This window comes from Spermophilus citellus, assembly GCF_964194105.1.
Source record: "Spermophilus citellus genome assembly, chromosome: 5".
Lineage (NCBI taxonomy): Eukaryota > Metazoa > Chordata > Mammalia > Rodentia > Sciuridae > Spermophilus > Spermophilus citellus.
Genome location: NC_138186.1, coordinates 136,260,786 through 136,273,676, shown reverse-complemented (window position 1 = coordinate 136,273,676; position 12,891 = coordinate 136,260,786). Strand labels below are relative to the sequence as shown.

The 12,891-nt window shown below is 34.2% G+C and overlaps 1 protein-coding gene across 1 annotated transcript in view; it reads right to left on the bottom strand.

The window, feature by feature from the left end:
• LAMA2 (laminin subunit alpha 2) overlaps positions 1-12,891 on the bottom strand; it is a 576,405-nt gene that overhangs the window by 404,838 nt on the left and 158,676 nt on the right. The window lies entirely within an intron of this gene.

Genomic DNA, 12,891 nt, shown 5'->3' with positions numbered 1-12,891 from the left:
ACAGAAAAAAAATGAGCTTTGGAGGCACCCTCATGTGTTCAAATTGTAGCCCCATCATTTATGTGAACCTGGGAAGATTTCCAACTCTTGGCTTCCTTTTCTGTGAATTAAAGTCTAGAATAAGCACACCAGGAAGAGACAGTTTGGATTAAATGAGATAATGTATGTAAAGTATCTGGCAAAGAACTTAGCAGAAATACTCAACCAATGTAAATTCCTCTATATTCCCAAATATTTTAAAAATGGAGAAAAAATTTCAGTGACATGCAGACAATTGATTGAAGTTGAAACATATTAAATGAAAGATTTTGAAACCTTCTCTTTATAAGAGGTAAAAATATTAAAAATGGAGAAATAAAGGAAATGGCATTGTTACTATAAATCAACAGTGACAATTGAGAGGAATGTGACAATCCTCTATTTTCAAATTCACATGGAAGATGCAAGATAGATCTGAAAATAAATATTCTGAGTGTTTTAGGATAGTATATACATGTTTTTACAAATGAAGTCAATAATTCCAAAAGTGTAATATATAAACACTATTGAATGATATTTTATGCAATGTTCAAGATAGAAATATACATGCAAACTACTTTAAAACTGTGTTGAAAATATAAGATAATAATGAGACATGGAAATTACAATATTAATATAAAATACGATACATTCTTGGTTGGCAAATGCTATAAGATGTGGGGAGCTTGACAACTTTAAGCTCTGGGTGATCAGGACCACTAGTGGGGTACAATTAGAAGGACAGGCCCACTACAATGTGGTAAAAGGCCTGCTGTGCCACAGAGGGAATCTTAAAAGAATGTTCTAGAAATAAACTCTATTTGCTTTATTGTTTTGACAGGAGGCTTTCATAAATTCATATATAATATCTATGGTATACATGAAGAGATTGAATTAAAAAATATGAAAAGTTGATACAGAAAGGTAAGTTCAGGTGACTCAGATACCAGTGCTTGAGAACTTTACTAGATATGAGCATACTTTGTACAAGTGAGGGGAAAATCATAAGCCTCAAGTGATGGCAGTTGGATCTGGTATTCAACTTTTAGGTTCAGTTATGATAACCCTGGATGGCTAAAATACTGATATGTTTTTGTGTTTGTTGGTAAATCACTGCTGTACAATCAACCTCCTAAACACCACCCCTTCCCTGAGACTAGTTGATTATTCCCAGCAGAGCAAGGAACAGTCAAAACATCCATTGTCATTGGTGTGGAAATTGACCATTACTGACTATCACTATAGGCAGTGAATACTGATGTGTTTATATTACAAAGGTACACATGTTAATATAATTGCAGATATATATATATATATATATATATATATATATATATATATATATATCATAATAAACATGCCTATAAGTACTTGAAAATGCTTAAACATTTATGGCAAGGCTACACATAAGCATACTAAAGCTGGCATCTCTGGAGATTCAGAAAGAGGAGTCAAGGAAAGGAAATAGAACAATTTTTAAATTTTATCCCAATATCCTGCTACGTTATTTTTATTAACACAAATGTCTTTTAATAAAAGTAATTTAAAATAAAGAAAACTTCCAATACAAATTATCAGAGAAAGGACAAAATTAGGAATAAGATGAAACATACTCTCTCACCTATTAATCAATTATTTACAGCTTTTGAATTTTTGAGGTATTGTTCATAAAAAAATTTCCCTTAGTTCTTTTTTTGGGAGCAGGGATGTACTGGGGATTGATCTCAGGGGCGCTCAACCAGTGAAACACAACACCAGCTCTATTTTTTTATTTTATTTAGAGACAGGGTCTCACTGAGTTGCTTAGCGCCTCGCTGTTGCTGCAGCTGGCTCTGAACTCGTGACCCTCTTGTCTCAGCCTCCCAAGTATTTCAGATAGTTCTTATTAAACAACTCATCTCATGGAACTTCCTTGAAAGAAAATTCACTGAGAAGCATACCAACTGATTTATTCTACAAATGCAAAGGCAAGATTGTGTCCAGTATAAAATATGAAAGTCTGGTCCTAATTTTTGGTAATGCCAAAGTATTTCTGGCAGGATCTTAAAACCATAAGGTCAATACTAAATATTGAGTGTTTATAGGTAAAGAGCTATAGATTTTATATTTTTTAAGATACTACAAACCTTATTACAGTTCTTTTGAAATTCTAGGGACTCACTATTAATCAGATTTAGCCAAATAACCAAAATCTGGGTAACATAATTCCACATTGCTGCTATAAGCTCAGACTGGCCATTTCTCTTAGAACTGATGTCACAATCAACACTATTATATTTTGTGAACTGCAGGAACTAAGGCATACTTCTCTTTGGTGTTCATCTTGTGATATACCTGTGAGTTGAGAAAATTACTTAAATTATTTTACTCTTTATTTTCCAGTTTCTCTCCTCTACAGTCAAACCACAGAAGTGATAATGAACTGCATGTTCTTTGGAAGACAGAAGCTGGATGAATATTTTAAGTTAGCATCTTTCCTTCTAAGAGAGAAACTTCACAGAGATATTTTTAAAAGATGAAAAACAACTGAGATTACAAAGCATATTGGAGACCAAAGGTACTCAATAAGAAAAATAAGGATACACTGAGGTCATGGATAAAGAACATGCTTTAGAAAGCAGCTCAGCAAGTAAATATAGAAAGAGGCCAAATTTTCTTGGAGCTATAATATGGATATACAATTTTGGAATTTCTGTGTTGGCTCTGGAATAATACATGCAAAATAATCCATGAAAAAAGTTCTAGAAGAAACCCCACAGAATACTTCTATTATTCAATATAACAGCCAGCATTAAATGACATGGAAAAGCAGTCACTGCCTTTGAAAATATTAAAGGAGTCCTATTTCAAAACAATATCCTTCTTTCATTTATTTTCAATGAATTCTTTCACATCCCATGCAAAATTAATTAAATTTGTTGGCATGTAGTATTATGAATAAACTTTTTAAAGTGTCATAAATAGTATTATTGAAAAACACAATGAATAGAAGTATTCTTTAAAGGCTTCAGAGAATGACTGTGAAAATTTTAACAGTGGTTTACTAAGTACTGCAAATTTTCAATGGTCCTAAACAGAACAGCTCTTCAATGTTATCTATGCTACTTTTATTAACTATCTCTTGTGTTTTCAGCATAAAAACTCTTCAAAATCAGCAGCTTTAATACCTTATTTTCAAATGAATATATCCCTAATCTATTTGGTGTGCAACAAGGAAAGAAAACACCCACATTAAAAGATGTACTAAGTCTCATACACTTCAATGAATCAAACATATCAAATGTGATGATACAGAAATGTTTTTTCTGATGGAAGTCACATTTACAAATTTTGTGCCTAAAAAAAATCTAAAATAACTCTGAAATTAATACCAAATATCTAAAATTTTAGTGCAGCAAAGAAAACTCACCATTTCCTATTCCATGTGTTGATCATTTGCTTGCCACCTAACAAACTATCGTGTGATTATTTCATCTGACAAAGCATGGAATTAGATGTTACTTTGATAATTAGTAGAGTGTTAAGAACTTGATCTTGTTGAATGCGGATTTGGAGAATAGGGTCTTTCTAAAGAGTATTTCAGTCCCAAAATAAAAGTAACAAATCACAACCATTAATAGAGTGATGGTTTCCAAACATTTTCACATTGTGCCTAAGATAAAATTACATTTGCACAGCACTGTGTTGAACAGAGTCTCACTGCCTCAAATAAGTAACCTGGGATCTCTGAGCACTCTGGATGCTGCCCTAGGGCTGAATATCTTAGCTCATCTATAATCCATATAGATAAGCCTAATTCAGAACCAATTTCTAGCATTCACATTACTAGGTGGGTATGCATTAAAAAAAAGTTTTTTGCTAAGACTAATCACAGATCTAGAAAAATGCTACCAAAGACTATTGTGTTTAGGACATTTACTGAGACTTTTGAGTGTCACTGGCACACAGAAGAGCCAGGATAAAGTGTAATGATGTAACAAGGGCAAAGGTCCTCTAATTTCCTATAGGCTTGTTCCCATGAAAGCCATAAAACATTAATGACAGCTACTGTCTATGGAAGATGGCACTTCTGCCTTCTCCTAGGACCTGATTTACTTTCTTCTGTGTCTTCTTTCCTAATCTCAGGAGAGCAGTGTGTGGCTATTTAATTTCTACCCAATGTTAAGCTCTGCACCACTGCCCACGCAGCTGTCAAATGGCTGTGAATCTTAGAGTAAATGGATGTCCACAAAATAAAACTGTTTAATGTTGAAGGAGGTTCTACAATATTGTACTACCAGCCGTGTTAAGGATTTTAACATTTCCATTAGTTTTGATGTCATCTCGAATACATTTTGAAAGCTTATTCTTGCTTTAATAGTATATTTGTCAAATTCTCTCATTTATCTATCTATCTATTTATCTATATGTATATATATATGAGATTACCCAATGTAAGAGTCAGAATGGATGATAGAAAACATGAATTGTCAAGCTTAGCTCCCATTGGAATAATCTGGGAAGCTTTGTAGAGTGCCTTTGATGTTTCCTTATCTAAGCTGATGGATAGCATATGATTATCAGCTTTTCCTCTTGTGATTACTAAAGAAAAATTTAAAAAAACCAAAATAGGAACCAATAAAAACAAACAGAAATGGATGCAGAGACTTTGGCATTTTTCTGGAAGATTCATCAGAGTTTCTGATGAAGGAGAGTAGAGGTCAGAGCCCAGAGAACTCAGTGGCTATTGCCCAGGTGAATGTCCTGGGCCAATGGATACAGGTAGGAGTTGTTGCTGTGGAGTGGGCTGAAGACAGAGAACTTATAGAAAGTCTATGTATCACAGAGGGCTACCTCACAGCCCCACTTCCACTTAAGTTGCATGTGACCAGGCTTTTACTATCCAGTGACAATTTCTGAGCAATCTCAGAAAATTAGTTACTATTATCTTAAAATTCTTTGAAGAGATAATTATATAAATTCTGATAATACTGTTACTAGACTTAAGTTTACATCAAGTTCAACAAAGGAGTTTTTAAATGATGCTTTAAACTTAAAAAAATAATTTTAGAATATGTCCAATTATTAGTTTCTAGGTGAGTTCTTTGTCCACTTATAAATTTACTTACTTCAATAAACCTAGAATATTGTGGTAGGGAGCTCAAAAGGAGATTTCTCCCCCATACTCTCTATCTTCAGACAAACACATTTAAAATAATTTCACATACTAAAATGACTTGCAATTGTCACTCGATTATAATGTGCAATCCACTTATCTAACTCTCCTCCACCAAATATGTATTACAGTTGCTGAGCATCAATTTATTGAAGTTGCAGGTAAGCAAACCTGCCACTTTACCTCAAAGTAAGTGTCTCCCAGGTCATAAGAGAAACAGAAACACTTGATTCCAATTAAGACAAAAAAAATTATGTACACATTAAAGATGTAGGAAGTTAATACAGATGAAAACCAATTAATACATCACCACAGAATTCTTAAGAAACAATAATCTAACTGGATGGCTAATGATAGTCCTTTGAAGAGAGAATTTGCAATTACTTTTGAAATTGTTTTTAAAGGATTTGAATCATTGTCTAACTCTTCAAGAGACAGTATTTGAAATAATTTTCTACCTCATTCTGCAAAAATGTTAATAATCAGTTTATCTCTGAAAAATGAGTTACTTTTTGGTTCTCCCTGTTAATATATAAATATAATGCAATTCCATTTTTTTCATGAAAAAAATATTAAGTGAACCCCCCCTCCCCCGCCTCTCAGAGCTGGACAAGTTGATGATGAAGTTGATTTGGAAGAATCAAGAAGCCCTGAGAGCAATGAATGGAGGTAAACATTGTTAACTAAGAAAAGCAACATGAAGTAATCAGCTTCCATCTGATTACTGTGAAAGGGGTCCCTAATGAAAAAAAATGGATATATGCCTACTAATATCCTCAGAAGAGACATATCTAGACATTGTCAGGAGTGTATTGGAAGTAAGTGTAAAGTTGGTCTAAACTGAACTGTCAGATTTCAGAAAATGAAATAGCAGAGGAGCATGTAAATAGCACTGCAGTAGAACAATTAGCAAACTGCAGAATCTGAGATCCTCTGTTGGACAAACAACATGATTTCTTTAAAAAAGTAAATTGTGAGGAAGTTAAAAAATAGTGAGGTTACAGATAAAGAGAGATTTAAGAAATACAACCAAATACAATGTCTTCATGCACATCGTGATTCAATCAACCAATCATTTAAAAAGAATCTGGAAGCAAGCATGATAAATTTGAATACTGTCTAAATACTTATTAATACCAAAGTAGTATTTAGGTGTGACAATGGATTTATTTATAAGTCTTATCCTTTACAGATATATAATGAGTTATTCATACAGAAAGTTGTTGAGTTTACTTCCAAATAATCCAGGGCACAGAATAGGATGTGGAAAAGTTTAGATCTGACATGAAGGGATTCATGAGCTAATTCTCATTTCTGGGTGGGTTTGGGGACATTTGGACCTATAGTATCCTTCTCTATACTTTTGTATTTGCTTGGAGATTTTCACAATTAAAAAAATATATAACTTACTAATACATCTCATTTTTATAAATAATTCTCTTTCACATACCAATATATCCACTAGCAATAATTTAGTGCTTGCTCTTAAGGTGCAAACAATTATTGTATTTTCTTAATTATCTTGATGAATGGTTAGCTCTGTTTCTTACTGTAATTATACTGCATTCTGAGATCAAAAAATACATATGAATAATTACCAAGTCAAAAAGGCTTTTTTGGCCTACAAGGTTTCAAAATTTTAGTCCAGTTTTAAAGGAAAATAGTAACATCAGTGAATGGAATCCAAATTGGAAGGAATAAGGCCCTCCCTCAGCCTATTAATGTATTTAGTTTTCCATGCTTCATTAATTCACTATCAATTTTTACAATGTCAGCTGCAGGGAAAACTCAGGCAAGCATTTTCCTTGTCTTTAGCACTGCCCTTGACATCTATTCTCTCTTCACACGTTTCTCTCTCATTTGAAACAATCTATGGTTTCAAAAGATTGACCTGCTTCCTGTGAATAAGTCATTGGCTCAGCATGGCTTTTACACCAGCTACTGGTAAAAGAGCAGGTAGGCTGAGTCCCCCATAGAACATGACAGTTCTTTCAATGAAACCATCACGAGCACAATATTGGTGTGAATCACAGATAATCAAAAATGTGACAGTTTAAAGCTTGCCTTCTAAAAATTATTCACCCTGGAGAAATACCAGCATTTCCTTTGTTTTCATGCTTCTGTAGTTATCAGGTTAAGAAGAACCTATGCATTCTCCAATTTCGGACTTTACAGACATGAATGAATCACTCTAGTTCAAAGCATTTGGGGAATAATAGAGATTTGCTGTGATGAGAAAGAGTTCAAAATATAACGTTAACAGTGTAGAATAACAAAGAATGAAATTTTCTGATCTTGGCTCATGAATCAGAAACAGATCTGAGTCACTTAACACTTATCCAACTTTAGCTATTACAAATGAAATAGCATTAGCTAGTTTGATGCTTATATATGGCCCCAATTTCTTGTCCTTCTCCAGGGAATTCCTTAAAAATACTTGTACCCTCTGTTGTTTATTACTTTACCACCTCTTCTCTCTTTAATTCCCTGCAGCCCATGGATCACCCCACCACCCTATTCTAGAATCCCCTTCTGTTCCCAGTGGCCTATTTGGAAATTCATATTCTTTGCCCCATCTTTATCTTCTTTGCAGTATCTTCAGCTATTGATTATGCTGTTCTCTTGATTTCTGAAACTTCTTTTTTCTTTGGAAAAGTGATATTTATTTAAAATTTAGGGAGTAAACAGCACAAAGTAAATAACACAAGAGGAAGGGGTGAAGATAGCACTAGACTGAATTTCCCTCTATTCTCTTGATAGCTAGTTCTGATCCTTTCTAATTTGAGTTTCCTAGACAAAATAAAATAAAAAAAAATAAAATCCAATCTTTTATTTCCTAATCATCTGTTTCTTGAGATTAAAAAAAAATTTCTTCCTGCTTTTTCCTAGCATGCAGAAGTTTGTGCCAACAAGAATTCTATGAGATAGAGATACTGAAAACAGGAGAAGAGAAGTATGTTAGAATCAGGACCCCTCAAAATATCTATAACTAATCTTTGGAACCAATGAATATGTAACCTGATTTAACAAAAGGACATTGAAGATATGATTTAATTAAAAACCTCAGGGTGGAAAGATCAGCTTGGATTATCCAGGTAAGCCAAATGTATACAATGTCCTTGAAAGTAAAAGAGGAAGGCAAAAGAAGAGGTCACAGCAAGTGCAGTGGCACACAGATATAATCCCAATAACTTGGGAAACTAAGGCTAGAGAATGGCAAGCTCAAGGTCAGCCTCAACAGCTCAGTAAGATTTAGCTTGGTGGCAGAGTTCCCTGGGTCCAGTCCCAAGACCACACAAACATACATACACACACACACACACACACACACACACACAGAGGTCAGAATGACAACAACATGAGCAGGACTCAACCTGTTGCTAGCTTTGAAGGGCAAGAAGGATGAGATCATGAGACAAGGAACTCAGGTGGCCTATGGAAGCTGGACAAAGAAGTTGATCCTACACTAGAACATCTGGAAGGGAATGCAAACCTGCCCAGTTTTAATTTTAGGCCAGTAAGACTCCTGTTGGATTTCTACTGTAAGACAATAAATTCATTTTGTTTTAAGTTGCCAAGTTTATTAGTAAGGTGTTATGGCAACAATATAAAACTAAAACACTAAATAACTAGTTCTAATTCACATGACTAGTAACTAATAAAGCAAGATCTTTTTCCAGAACAGTACCGTCTCTCATGTGTATGACTACTTCACTCACTTGCACATTTCAGTTTAACCATCCCTGCAAGACCCATTTTATATTTCAAACTAGCAACAGAACTTCTCTTGTGATAATTTAATCTTGCTTTGTAGTGAAGCAGTTTTGCCTTTTTTCAGTCACCAAAACGTAAGTCTTCAATTGCTAGCAATAGAAACTACCACATATCCTATAAATATCTATTAATGTACTATTCAGAATGAATGGTCAATTAGTTTTAAAATTTCATTGAATAAGTAATAAAAAATGGATTGATTGCATCTCTGAGATAACTCATTGGACCTCAGAGGTGATTTCTACAAGTATCTGAAGGGTGACCCTAAGTAACTGAATCAGGGTCCCTCAAATTGTTCATATCTTAATCTTTGGAACCTATGAATATGTAAACTTAATTGACAAAAGTACTTTTAAGATATGATATAATTAAAAATTTTAAGTTGGGGCAATAACCCTGGATTATCTATAACTATCTGAAAGTTGAACCTACGTAACCACCACAAAAATTAGTAAGTACAAATTATATAACTCTTATCAATGGAGGGCATACTCTACCAAGATGACAGTCTAAATATTTCTAAATCATATATTCTTCCTTAGAAACAAAAAAAAAATTGCAGAGGAGAGCATTCTAACACTGTTTGTCCAGCTGGCCTCTACCCCAAATTTTAAAGAGGTGACCTCACTTGCCATTGAAGTGTGAAAAATATAAATGAAATGAAAAATGAAAAAGCTGCAGAGCCTTATGTCATTCTGCCTGCAATTTAAAAACAAAGATAGGAAAAGAGACTCACAGAACTATGTGGGCATTTTCTCAAGACTGAGTGCCAAAAAGCTAACAAAAAAAAATTTTTTTAAGTCTACCATTGTAAGAAGATATGTGACAAATTTCTTATAGGAATTGCTCCACAAATTCTTCACCCTGTATTTTGCATAGATTTCTCACAGTGTTTCTTGAGTCTAAAATTCTCCAAATTATAATATAACTTTGATGATGTCAAGTCAAAAATGATTTATGCTGTGAGCTGGGTTTCTTAAACTCAAAATGAGCCACAGCACACACAACACTTAGGAGAACATCCAAATCCACTGTCTTCATAAGAAAGTTTTGCTATTAGAAAGTTTTCTTGCTTACACGTTCCAAAGTTGTCCATATACGCCTAACACATATGTGTGTGTGTGTGTGTGTGTGTGTATGTAACTGGATATATATATATCATATATATATATATATATATATATGGTAGGCATGAAATATATGATAGAGATATGAATATCTCGTGTGTGTTACAATTAAACTGTATCTTATTTAATCAAACTAGAACTCATAATTCAGGAGGGATAAAAGAAAGCCCTAAAGGTGATGTGAGAAAAACTTTCTAAGATTAAAATAAAAGTAGGGCAAAATGTTGCCCCTGATTTCTGATTTTTGAAATGACTCTCCTATTAAACATTTAGTCACAAAATCCAAAATAAATAAATAAAAGAACAATTTATCTTTGGGAAACATAAGTAGTAGTCCACCAATATGGAATCATGCTCTTGCTTATTTGTGAAACCTAGTGTAAAACATAATCTGTAGGGCCTCTTGAGCAGTCTGACTAAATTTGCTTATCATCAAATGGCAAAGCTACAAGATCATCTACAAGGATACCTGACACCTAGAACTGAGAGCACCTACACAGCAAAGAAAGAACAACAGCAGAGCAACTGTGAAATCCTCCCAAAAGTACATGTGGAGAGACACTTACAAATAAAGACACCAAACGAGGTCTAATGGCACATTTCCTAGTTCAGAGCCAAGAAAATTAAACATACAGTACAAAATATCTGCAGCTGTCAGCAAAGCCTTATAAGAAGTGTGAAGACTTAACTTTCCCTTAGCCTAGGCTTCCTGTCTGCAATGCATGGAAGAAGAGTATTGCAAAAAGTGACCATGAACACTACTTAGGGAAACTAGAATTCACATAACATTTTGTGTGGAGGAGCCTCCTCCATCGTTGGCCTCTTCAGCAGTTTACATTTCAAGTGTCTCATGGATAGAAATGAAGAATAACAGAATGATTATTAAAATGTTTGAGTTAATTCTTTCTGTGTCTAGGTCAGGAACAGTAAATTAGAAAACAAACCAAAAGAAGGTCATGATTTGAATTGTAGATATTCTTGATGCGAACATTTTCAAAACACATCAAATGCCTACAGTACATAATACATGGGGATAACTTTCAGTGAATTTTTGCAGCCTAAACATAAATACAATTATTTAAATAGGAACAGAATACATTTAAATGTCTACATACTCAATATTCATTTTATAGAGATTTATAAGAGAACCTTCAAACAGGCATTGAGGTGACTCCTAATTAAGAAGGGTGGGAAGGACAGCGGTACCTGAGTCAAATCCACTTGGTCAGTATTATCCTTACCTTTGTTTTCCAAGATTCCTATTATAGAAATTCTAATATTCTGCACTTGTACATGTATTTTAAAAACCCACAGAATGATATATTAATCAACTCATCTATTTATTTTACAAATATTGCTGAGCAACACATTGCTTTCAATGATAGTCTTTAACCTAAGTGTTGGAATACAGTGATGAAGTGAAAGCTGCTCTCTCAAGGAGTAATTTTATCAGAAAATGAGAAATATACCAATGATGTGGTAGAGCCAGTTGACATTGGCTTTCAGAAGCCAATCACGAGCATTTTTTTTCAACACCTTGTTCGATGACATCACTCTAGTAACTTGAAGTCACCCATGATAGGAGTATTGCCTTCATGGAAACTGACTGACAAATCAGGGCTCTTTTGTCCCCTGAAGGGTCAATTGCTAAACACTTGTCAGGATACCACTTTGATGACAAATAAGGCAAATGAATAAGTAATTTTAGGTAGAGACTTCTATAAGTCTCTACCTAAAATTACTTATTTTAGGTGTTGATGATGGAAGGATTATCTGAGACAGTGTTGTTTGGGTAGAGACTTTAGTAGTGCAAGGGATGAAACCAGTCAGCATCTTGGGGAACAGCATTTATGGAAAAGGAAAGAGCAAGTGTAAAGGGCTTGATGCACATATAAACTTGGTTCATTCCAAGGATACCAATATGGCCAGAATCAGGAGCAATAGACTGGTCAGTAGCAGTGTTAGAGAAGTATACAGGGCTTATATGGAAAGGTATATATACTTTTTGTTGCTTTTTCTTGCTTTCTGATAAGTGGCCTTTGGAAAGTGGATATTGAAACAGACTACATAACAGTTCTGGTGAAAGCTGATGATGGCTTAGATTAGAAGGTGGCAGTGGTGCAGATGACACAAGACAGAGTCAGGATATATTTTGTAGGAGAAGTTTGCAGGACCAGAATAAGAAGCATTAAGGATTATCCCCATGTGTTTTGTTTGTTTTTATATATTTGCCTCAACAACTGGGTAAGAATGCTGCCATTTCCTGGGAGAAGTATTCTAAGGAAGGAAATCAAGATTTCTGCTCAGAGCTATAAAGTTTGTGATGCTCCATTAGATGTCCAAGTGGAGCTGCTGGTTGAAAGACAGACGCAGCGCACTGTTAAATGGGCTTGGCACTTGGGCAAGTTTCTTAACTTTCCTGTGCCTCATTTTTTTTTCCCCACGTGGACAATGAAAACACTAATACATTTTGTTTATACAATTGGGATGATTATAAAATGTGATACAAGTAAAATGTATGTAGCAGTATTCGCCTTATGCTAAGCCCCATTAAATATTAGTTATTTTAATAAGCAGTGATCCTTTCATCTGTTTCCCAGTAGATTCATAGGATCTAACATATTTTATAGGTAATGTTGGAAGAGAAAAATAATTAGATATCAAGTTGGAAAGAGAATGAACATTCACAGTATTTTGAAACTTTCAACTGAAAGAGACAAAGAGAGAAATAAGTACATGGATAAATATTTCCTAAGTGGGGAAAAAAATCTACCTGGATCTTCCTTCCCATCTATCCTTATAATTCAGCTATCAGCA